The sequence below is a fragment of the Eubalaena glacialis genome, chromosome 8 (genome assembly GCF_028564815.1).
Source record: "Eubalaena glacialis isolate mEubGla1 chromosome 8, mEubGla1.1.hap2.+ XY, whole genome shotgun sequence".
Taxonomy (NCBI): domain Eukaryota; kingdom Metazoa; phylum Chordata; class Mammalia; order Artiodactyla; family Balaenidae; genus Eubalaena; species Eubalaena glacialis.
In genome coordinates this window covers 6,792,951-6,804,813 of record NC_083723.1, presented here as the reverse complement: position 1 = coordinate 6,804,813, position 11,863 = coordinate 6,792,951, and the positions used below count along the sequence as shown (strand labels likewise).

Sequence of the window (11,863 nt, the reverse complement as noted above, 5' to 3'; positions counted from 1 at the left end):
GCACGTGGGCTCAGCAGTTGTGGTGCATGGGCTCTAGGTTGTGCAGGCTTCAGTAGTTGTAGCACGTGGGCTCAGTAGTTGTGGCTTGGGGGCTCTAGAGTGCAGGCTGAGTAGTTGTGGTGCACAGGCTTAGTTGCTCCGTGGCATGTGGGATTTTCCCAGACCAGGGATCAAATCCTTGTCCCCTGCATTGGCAGGCAGATTCTTAACCACTGTGCCACCAGGGAAGTCAAAAAATTCTCTGTATTTTAGTGGGAGAGTTTAGGTCATTTGTATTTATTACGATCACAGATTTATTACCCGTCTCTCTCATTTTATGTTTTTGCTCTCCGTTTATTACACTTGCTGTTTCTTTTTACTTGATTTATATTCCATTTATCCCTTGATGTGTTGGAAGTTTAAAATCCTATTTCTATTTTTGTGCTAAATTTTAAAATGTTACCATGTATATTTAACTAAGTTCAAAGTTAATAGCTTAACTTCCCAACCAAATGCTACAGGAAACTTGGAACATTCTAGCTTTGATTGATACTTCTTCCTTATTTTGTTGTTTCCCAGAATTTAAGTTCTTTTTATTTGTTAGCCTTCAAATTAGACATTATTTCTATTATGTCATGGAGTTATATTTCTTTAGATTTATACATGTTTACCAATTTTTTCCCTGCCATTTTTTGCATCTCATAGCATTTTTCTGAGTTTATTTTTCTACTTCCTGAGGAACATTCTTTAAAAGTTCCTTTAATGTAGACGTATTGATGGTAAAATTTCTAGTTTCTACTTATCTATAAATTTCTTTATTTTGCCCTGGCTCTTAAAATATGATTTTGCTGGGTACAGAGTAAATTAATAGTTGCTTTCTCTCAGCCTTTTGAAGTATTATTCTACTGTTTTTTGTGCTTATATCATTGAGAAATCTGATGTCAGTTTTATTGTCTTTTCTTTTTATATTATTTCACTTTTCTCTCTGGATAATTTTAAGATTTTCTGTTATCTTTGATATTTCACAGTTATACTTTGATATACCTGGAGATGACTTTTTCTATGAACCTTGATCTCTTCCTCCCCCCAGAAAGCAGATCCTGTGATATAGACTTGAGTAGGTTATTCAGGTGGTCAGAGGGAAAAGAAAAGTGGGAGTAGAAAAAAAAATGAAACAAGGATGTAGGGAGAGCCAATGCAAGGGCACCTTATTGATCTAGTTGCTGCTATAGAAAATTGGGACTCAAGCCCTCTGGGACTTTCTGAGGTAGTTTTTAGAATGTGCCTCTGAAGTGGTTGTGTGGAGGTGCACCTGGGAGCATTTATCCACCAGTTCCTGTTCCTCACTGGTCAAGGATTATTCCATGAAGTGTTACCCTCCCTTGAAATTTCAGGATTGATGCACAAGTGGGCCTCTGTCAGGTTCCCACATGTACCAGAGAAGTGCCAGAACAGAGCGCAAAAGGTGTGAGTTGTACCTGAGGCAAGATGCTGTCAGTTATGCCTGAAGAAAGATGGTTGTTGCAGTAATGACTGGGTAAAAAGTGGCCAAGAAAATGTGAGATGGGGCACAAGAAGTGTCCTACACATTTTATTTTTGTTTCTTCAGTTTTATGTATGTTATATATCCTGAATCTATGGATTTTGTTTTTCAGAATTTCTGGAAATTTTTCAGCTATTATTGTCGTGGTCCGAACGCGGGTTGGAAAAGAATTTCCAGACACAAGGCAGAATATAAAGAAGATAGAATTTATTAAAGGGAAGTGTCACTGCCAGAACAGTGGGCCGACTTCCTGGTAGTCAGGGAGAGTCAACCCCAAGCTTGGGTTACTGGTCTGTTTTTATAGCCAGGGAACAAAAGAACCTACGAGTCATCTGCTGATTGGGTAGGGTATGCATACTTCCAGTGTGTTGAGCGAGAGAAGAACAGGGCGAATACCTTTCCTTCTATGGAACGGGAAAGGGACAGGGCATGCTGCCTGGGAGGGCTCAGGGATAATGTAATGGTTGCTAGTGACAGAGTGATAAGAGTACGGTAACTCCCTGTCCCAGCAATGTTGGCTCTTCGAGTTTATCTTGTTCTTTGTCCTTGGAGTACCACAATTATCTTTTCAAATACTGTCCTTTCTCTGTTCTCTCCCTCTTTATCTTCTTTCTCTCTGTGACTGATTAGACAGGATTTAGACATTCTAATTTTTTCTTTATGTAGCTTCAATTAAAAAAATATTTTCTATATCCTTGCCCCTCTGTGCTGCATCCTGGGTAATGTCTTCTACTCTATCTTCCAGTTTGACATATGTGTGTGTGTGTGGGGGGGGAGTGCAGGGTGTTTCATTTCAACAATTGTTTTTTCCTTTCTTTGAGTCTTCTTACTATTTATGGTGCTTCCTGATAATCTCTTTACGCTAATTCCTTGGGGATTAAGTCTTCTATTTGTTGTTTCTGCTGTCTCTCACTCATGGTGACTTGTTTCCTCATGTATTTGCTGATCACTGATTGTGGGCTCAATGCTTGGTCTTCCTCTGTGTAAGTCCTGTGGACTTAGATTGAGGATGTGTTCATCTAGAGAGGATGTTCATCCTTTTTGGTCAGGCCCTAGGGAGTACCTCAGATTTAGGGTAGGCAGAATAAGGGCCCCCCCAAATATTTTTCACATTCTAATCCTTGGAACCTATGAGTGTGTTAACCTTACATGGTAAAAGGAACTTTGCAGATTTGATTAATTTATAGATGCTGAGATGGTGAGATCATTGTGAATTTCCGAGATGGGCCCAGTGTAATCACAGAATCCTTAAAAGTGGACAAGGGGGTCAGAAGGGTGGAATGATGGCACCTTGAGAAGGACTTGGCCTGTTGTTGCTGACTTTGAAGATGGAGGAAGGCGGCCACCAGCCAAGGAATGAAGGCAGCATCTACAGGCTGGAAAACACAAGGAAATGGATTCTCCCATGGAGCCTCCAGAAGGAACACAGCCCTGCCAACAGATACAGACCCATTTTGGATTTCTGACCTCCAGAACTTCTAAGACATTTGTGTTGTTTTCAGTTTGCATGGGAAAATGTTATTCAAACTAGTAAGAATCAAATGAAATCTCTGAGTTTAAGTACAGAAAATTTACCTAGTAGGAAATATTTTTAATATGCAAATGTCAAACACTGGTCAGCATGGTTATTTATGAATGAAATTATATTTTAAAGACTGCAGAGTTGTCTTTCAAGCTTAGTGGGATGGTAAAATAGCTGGTGTGTTAGAGATGAAGATGGTACCATTCACCCATAATATGTGTGATGTAAATTGACACAATGCTTCTTGCCATTAATTTAGCAGCATCTATCATGAGAACCATAACAAACGAATGAACCTACATAATGACAAGTAAAAAATACCTTTTGATCAGAATCCTATTTCTGGGAATTTAAACCAAAGACTTTATCTAAAAGTAAAAAGATGATTATTGTAGTATGTATGCACAATAGATGTCAATACAAAATATCGGCATCAACCTTAATATTCCACAAAAAATTAAAATGGAAGTGAATTATAGGATGCAGAACTTAAAATAGCCTTTCTCACCTTCTGAGATGGCCCACACTCTGTCTGTGGAATGTGTTTTTCTCTAAATAAATCCACTTCTTACCTATCAGAAAAAAAAAAAGGAACTTAATAATTATAGAATTTATGCCACATGAAAATGCTTGACATAAAAGCAAAATATAAACTCAGTTCTACTTTCTTCTGCAACAGAAAAATGGAAATAAGATGGTATAATGGGATAGCAGCATCAACTTAATTTAACAACAATGAAGCAAACATCCATTTTTTAAATGAACTGCTATTAAATGTGGCATATGTAATATTAAATATACTTTAATGCCTTATCACTGGTACTGATGGTATTAAAAGGCTTTGTGATTGTCAGTCCCTGTCTCTCCCGACCCCAAGCTGCCACCTGTGCTTTCAGCCCTTCCGAGCCTACAATACACACATCTGGGTGTCTGGCAGCTGCCCTTGAGTGCAAAATGAAGGCTGCAAATGGTTTTCTGCCAAATCTTGGGAATAGGGTTGGCAGTGCCTGTAGGAGACTAGGTCAGCCTTGTCTCTCCCCATCACCAGGTGTGGTCAGGTTATATGACCAACCTGCCATGTTCTAGGTCTTGGTTTACACGCCAGGTCACATTGGTGAACTATGTTTTTGTTTTTTTTGTTTGTTTTTTCAGCTCTGTAAGGTCTGCTAGATTCTTCTTGTGTCTGGAATGAAGTATAACTCCTCAGAGGGTTCAGGTGACCCTCCCTTCTCTGGACTGTGGCTGCACCCCCAGGTGTCAAGAACTGCTACTGAGCTCTCCTCTTCCACTTGTCATCACGTTTCTTGACTGCCCAGTCTATAGAGGTCTAGAGTTTGTCACATCCGTTAGATATACAATATTTAGGTTTTTAGAAATCATTGATCTAGTTAGGAATAGACCCAATTACTGCTCTGTCCACCATCTCTAAAAAACTCTACACTGGATACTGTGACTTCTCCTGGGTAACTTATTCATTTATTTTTTAGCTTTCAGTCTGAGTCACCCTCATTTATGGATGTTTACTGCATGACCTGAGATGGGAGATGATGACCTGAGAGCATGAAGTTCCCGAACACGTTCAAGCAATGGGACCAGGGGCTATTTCAGTTCTTGTTTGTGAAAAGATACGTGTGCTGAGCTACGGAGACATAGCTGGAATAGTTGGCATCTGTTTGTGGCTCGGCACATTCCAAGGGTACGTTCAGGTGTGCAATCACCCTGGCTGTTGCAATACATAGAAATGGGATGTTCTGCTGGAATCAGAATAATCTCAAGCAGTACAAAGTACAAACTTCTCACAGACTTGAAGTTTTCTCTGGACTCCCCACGTAACTACTGAATGCTAACCCCTCTCCCCACAAAAAACAAATGGACTGAATCCAGGTTATAGATGAGTAATCATGAATGTACCTTATACCGGGGCTATGTTAGATTTTTACTTGGAATTCAGGTGCTTGTCTGAAAGTTGGCATCTTGGAACCGAAAGGGAAAAACTATGAAAAGAATGTTTAGTTTGCTCCATGCAGAAACTTGACATCCAAATATTATTTAAAGAAACAGTTTGATAATCTGTAAAGTTGACATTTTGAACAGTCTTGTTAATTAAAACCCTCATATCTTTTCTGTCATGCTTTTGCATCTCAAAAGCAGTACCTAAATAATTCATTTGTTGAAAATTATTTGTTGATCTGTTTCATTTATACTTTTAATATTATAACTATTGCTCTAAGTATGGGCCAGATACTGAGCTAAACAATTTAGAAGGTTTGCTTCATTAAATCCTCATGACAGCCTTAGTTACGATTTCTTTGTGCATTATACAGCTTAGAGAATTGAGACTTAGAGGCTTGTTAATTTGCCTTAGTAAGTAAAAGTCTTAGGAACTTCTAAGGCTTATTAAATTCCATGGCTCTAATTTGAACCTAGGTAGCTTAATTCCAGGGTCCACTTGGGTACTTAAACACCGCACTGTGTGGTGTACAACCAACATAAACAAACAAAATTTGAAAAGTCAAAACGGATGTCCTGGCATCAAAGCACTAAATACCCTTTTCTCCCTCGTGGTATCTACATTTTGCTCTGTCCTCTGACCTGCCTCACATTGCTCAGGTGGTGATGATGTTACTAAAGGGACAGGGTATATATGTGTGTCAGTGGCTGAGTGGCATTGCTGAGATGCCATGAGATATTTTCCCTGGACACATCTTCTCAACCTGTTTCATATCTGTCCCAGTGGATGGAATATAGATTTTGTGTCCAAGGAACCTTATCATGAAATAGAGGATGCAGTTCATGCCGTGGTTCTGGAGGAGATCTAACCCTTCTGAAGACAAGGTTAGCTCCGGAACAGGAAGGTCACCGCAGCAGGTTTCGAATTAATTGTCATTCCTCCCTTCCCATGAGAAGGGAATATAAGAAAAGACTTTAACTAAGTGATCGCTGAATCTACCTTATCTCAAATCAGTAATCCAGGAAATGAAAGCTTTCATCACTTAAAATCAGTAGTCAATTAATGAGTCTAGAATCCCTGCTTGGGGTAATGAAAAAGTTTTGGAAATAAATTGTGGCCATGGTTTCACAAGATTCTGAAGGCAATCAATGCCACTGAATTATACATGTTGAAATGGCAAATTTTATTATATATATATAGATAGATATTTTATCACAATAAAAAACCAATAATAGCGACCTCCTTAGGTCCTCAGTTAAAAGCAAAAAGTAATAGACACTAGAATGTGCTTTGGCTCTACTCAAGGGCATCTCAAAACCAAGAGGGACAGAGCAGTAGGGCAATCGTGTGAGGTTTAGGTTGGACTGGACTCCAAGAGGATGACCCAACAGCACAAATAATGTAAGGTCAACTTGCGTTAAGCTTCATACTGGTGTAAAGGGGAGAGGGTCTCTTCATTCTGGGGACCAGCAGCAAGGTCTCAGCTTTAGTGTCAATTAGGGTTGAAGCAGGACTCAAATTAGTAGGTGACAGTAAATGTGGCAGGGTTATTAAAGTCGAGGCCAAGAACATTGTGGGACTCAGGACAGAGTTGCGTATTCAGTAGACAGCAAAGGGCACAATGGAGGTTGGCAGAAAGTTCACGTGGGTGGAGGAGACACCTGTGGGAGAGCTGAGAGAAGAGCTTGGTGAATGGAGCTGGTGGGAAGTATCAGTCTGCACTTGAAGGTCAGCCTTTGTCATGGAAGATAAGTGGGAAGACGCAACCCCAAACACACACCTGTGGCATCATCTCCTTCCAAACTCCATGCTTGCACAAGTAGTAGACCTGGAGGCCCAAGTGCACTAGTGGATCTGTGGTCCCAGGATACACACTTGGATCCAGGAATCAGGGAGAAGCCTTTCCTCTTAGGGGGGAGACCCTGGCAGAGCTCATATTTTAGAGATTCCCAAGAGATACCAACCAGTAGACTCTCTGGGGAAAGGGGTTTGTTGTATGGAATACTTTAAGTAGTGTGGTCCCCTCATCCTGCTGGCCCCAGCAGGTTAAAAGGAACTGCAGCACTGAGTTGAATCCCTATTTGATCAGGTGATTATCAGAGGATTGCCTTTCTCTTTTTGTGCCCAGAGAACTTGAGAACAGAGAGGTTTCTCCACCCACAAACACTCCCTACACTTTATCTGAAGGGTCCAAGTTTTCAGGCTGCTTGATGGTTTATCATCTGACCTATACAGGTAGAGAGAAAACCCCTATGAGTGGATAGGAAAGAAAAAAAAATTACAACTCAACTGAGGAGTCTGAATAGAAGGGTTTTACTGAACAAAACTGATGGAAGAGATAGAAGAGAACTTTGATAGTAACATCTAAGGTAATTCCTAGAGCAATTTCAAATAACCTAGAAGGGTGAGTAAGTATAAGAAGCCCTGGAAGGCTATACTTTCAGGGATCATTTCTATAGTTCGCTGCTGGAGAAGTTTCTCTAAGTGCCAGGGATGTAACGTACAGCATGATTGCTGTAGACAACGCTGCTCTATGATGTATACGAAAGTTATTAAAAGAGTAAATCCTACGATTTCGCATCACAAGGAAAAGAAGTTCTTTTTCTTTTTTTTCTTTTTATTGTGACTATATGCGATGATGGATGTTAACTAAACTTAATAATCATTTGGTAATCATTGGTAATCCTTTCATAATATTTGTAAGTCAAACCGTTATGCTGTATACCTTAAATACAGTGATATGTGTTTATTATATCTCAGTAAAACTGGAGGGAAAAAAAAAGAAACCCAGGAGGAGGAAAAGAAAATGAGTCAAATTCCTGTGATGTTGAATCTGGCCAAGTTTTACCCTCGTTTTTAAAAATTGGATTTCTCTCTTTTCTTACTGAGCTGCAGTTCTTTATATTACAGCTCATTATTGAGCTGTAGTTCTTTATACTACAGCTGAATAAGACACAGCCCTTTGTTGGAAATATGCAATTCACATATCTTCCCCCTCTCTGTAGCTTTCATGTCCATACCCTTTATAGTGTATTTGATGAATAGATTTTCTTAAATTAAAACAGTCCAATTTATTATTTTTCTCTTTTATATGGTTCGTATTTTTTGTGTCCTGTTTGAGAAATCTTTGCCTTCTTTAAGTTCTTGAAGATGTTCTACTTTGCTTTTTTCTAAAAGATTCATTGTTTTGCCTTCCATATTTGTCTATGATACATCTGGAATTGATCTTTTTTGTGTATATTGTGAGGTAGGAGCCAAGATTAAATTTTTTCATAAGAGACTTCTCCTGTTGGCCCTGCCCCATGTACTATTATAAACCTGGTGGCTGTATTTGTGTGGTTTTGCTTCTGGATTCTCTGTTCATTCCATTGGCCAATTTGTCTGTCTTTACACCAATTTCACATTGTCTTAATTACTACAGCTTTATAAAAGGTCTTGACAACTGGCAGGGTAAGTCCTCCAGCTTTGTTTTTATTTCTCAAGATTGCCTTATCTATTCTTGACCCAGGAGGGGTCTTTGTATTTCCAAGTAAGTTTTTGGAGTCAACTTGTCAACTTCAACACAACAACAAACACCTGCTGGGGAACTGAGTGAGATCTCATGGAATCTACAGATCAGCTAGAGGTGAGTTGACATGTCTACAATATTTTACCTGCCAGACCATGACTATAATGGATTCTTTGGTTTATTAAGGTGTTCTTTATTTTGTAACAATAATGTTTCACAGTTTTTTTCTATAGAGGTATTGTACATATTTTGTTAGATTCATTCCTAGGTATTTGATGTTTCTCAATGCTTTTGCAAATGGTGTCTTGTTATATCTTCATCTTTTTGCTGCTACATTGTAACACAATTTTTCAATGTAACAGCAAAATTTTCACAATTTTATTATGAAAATGTTTAAACATATGGGAAATTTGAACAAATTTACAATGAACACTTATACACCACCACCTCGATTTGAAGTTAACACTTTACCTTACTTGCTTTTTCACATATTTATCCATCTATGCATCCTTCTATCCATCCATCAATCTATCTTGTTATTTGGATACAAATATTTGGATACACTTTGAAATAGTTTGCACTTTCTTCCTAATTACTTCAGCATGCATTATCAACCAGAGTTCGGTGTTTTTTGTGGTTCCTTTATTTCTTTTGAGGTAAAATTTTCATACAATGAAATGAATAAGTCTGAAGTATATGATTTGAGGTTGGCAAATGCATACACTCATGCAACCCAAATCCCAGACCAATTACCATCAGACCATTACCATCACCATGCCTCATCCCAGCCAATCTGTAACCCCACACAGAGGCAACCACTGTTCTGAATTTTTCAACACAGTTTTCGCCTATGTTAGATATTCGTATAAATGAAATCAAACAATTGTGTGTGTGTGTGTGTGTAAGTAATCTGTTCTTTTTTATTCCTGAGTAGTAATCTATTTTAGAAACAGGCCACAATTTATTTATTGGTTCACCTACAAATTGACACGTGGGCTGTTTCCAGCTGGGGGCTATTACAAACATTCGTGTACAAGTTTTTTTGTGGACATTAATTTTCATTTGTCTTAGATAAATACTCAGAATTGGAATTCCTGGGTCAAGGGTACTTGTAGGCTTAGCTTTAGAAAAACTGTCAGAAGTTTTTCCAAAGTGGCACCAGCTGTATCCACTAGCCTGATAAGTCAACTTCCCCTCATGGTAGAGACCTCACCTGGAAGTCAGTTTTGGAAGTGGGAGGTGTCAAATCAGGTGCTAAATAAATGTCAATCTCCTTTCATGTCTTCAAATATAACACTGGGAGTTGTGGTAAGGAACATAATTTCATGCTGCTGTTTCTGAATGGTTTTTGTTCCATCCTTTGTCTTATTTGATGTCTTTGTGACCTCTGGCACTGTGGCTTCCTTCTTGTTTCTTGAGACGTTTCTTCTGTATTGGCTTCTTTGATGGCATTCTCCTCCCTTTCAGGATTTTTATTTTTCAGTCCTTTTCACCTCCTCTCCTCTCCTTTCTCCTTAAATGTTGACATTCCCCAGAGTTCTCTCTCTGTTCTTTTCCTGGATGACCTCATCCAAACCTGGCACAATGATTTCCTGACTTACTGTTATCTCTTCCAGTGAACAAAACATGAGGAAGGATTGACAGAGCTGAATTTCAACATCTTTTCACCTCTAATGAGATCATAGGTCCAGGCACTGCTGAGTCTAACAGTGGCCACTAAGATCAAAAAAGGGGAGGCAAGAAGACATTTGGTGCCTCGTGATGGAAATATATAACATCTCCTGTGTGATTAAAATTTGAGCTTGAATCTGATCAGACATCTAGATTTGATTATCAGTTTACAGAAATATAGAGGATAGTGTACAATCAGCAAAATCTAGAGTATGTAAAATTCTACAAGACAAATCACTCACTGTCTTCAACAAATAAATTGAGAAAGAGGCAGGAAGGAAGGGAGAGAGGAAGAGAGAGAGAGAGAGGATAAAAAAAAAACCTTGAGAGAGATTCTTCTTTGGTCATTGGGAGAAGTTTGTATACCAACTGGATATTGGATAACATTAAGAAATCATTGCTAATTTTTTATGTGATAAAGGTATTGTGGTTATTTTTTTTAAAACAAAGTATCTTTCTTTTTGAAACATTTATGGGTAATGAGATATGGTATCTGATATTTAGTTCAAAATAGTAATAGGTTGGGGTATCTATTGCTGGGGATATGGGTAAAACAAGATTGGCAATGAGATGAGAATTTTGGAAGCTGTCGGAGAAGGTCTCCTTGTGAAAGTGATATTTATTTATTTAATAAATTTTATTTATTTATTTTTGGCTGCATTGTGTCTTCGTTGCTGCGTGCGGGCTTTCTCTAGTTGCGGTGAGCGGGGGCTACTCTTCCTTGTGGTGCGTGGGCTTCTCATTGCTGTGGCTTCTCTTGTGGCTCTAGGCGTGCGGGCTCAGTAGTTGTGGCGCATGGGCTTAGTAGCTCCACGGCATGTGGGATCTTCCTGGACCAGGGCTCAAACCCGTGTCCCCTGCATTAGCAGGTGGATTCTTAACCACTGTGTCACCAGGGAAGTCCCTGAAAGTGATATTTAAACACAAACTTGAAGGAGTTGATGTGGTGGCCTGTGTGCCTGTCTGTGGGAAGAAAGTTCCAGGTGGGGTCGGGGTGGATGGCAAGTGCAGAGGCCCTGAGCTGGGACTTGCCGCGAAGGCCACGTTGCAGGACAGCGAGGAAGGCAGGGCGGCCGGAGGGGAGGGAGGCGAGAGCCGTGGGAAACGATCTTGGATGCCCAGCTGTGATTTCAGTCTCCTGAGGCCTCGCGGGTCAGTGAGGAGACGTGGCTTTTGCTTCTCATCTATCTGGGAGCCTTTGAAGTGTTCTGGACAAGGGTATCTCGTCACTGACTCATGTCTGAAAGAGGCACTCTGGGCTGCTGTGTGGAGGACGAGGCCACCAGTATGTGTGTCTGGGTGGTTCTCCGAATAATTCACACGGGAGATGCTGACGGCTTGAGGCAGATGGTGGTTGTGATGAGAAGGGTGGATTCTCACTGTATGTTGAAGGTAGAGCTGACAGGATCTAAAGCAGATAGGATTGGGGGTGAGAAAAAAATAAGAAGCAAGGGCTAGATGGCCTATCCTAGCCCTGGCCCGTGGCCGGAGCGCAATATACATTTCTTCAGTGAACAAGTGGATGTCACAGACTGATATATTCTTCACTAGATTGAAATATCCTCAAGGGCCGGGATCACGTCTTACTTGACTCTACAAGAGCAACACCATGCATAGTCCTGATTCATATTGGAGCCCGCCAAATATTTCCTCCATAACCAATGTTCACTTTAACCAGGTGAGGGGAGA

The 11,863-nt window shown here is 39.9% G+C and overlaps 1 pseudogene; it reads left to right on the top strand.

The window, feature by feature from the left end:
- Window positions 1–7,423: 7,423 nt before the first annotated feature.
- Window positions 7,424–7,510, top strand: LOC133097080 (small nucleolar RNA U3; annotated as a pseudogene).
- Window positions 7,511–11,863: the final 4,353 nt, after the last annotated feature.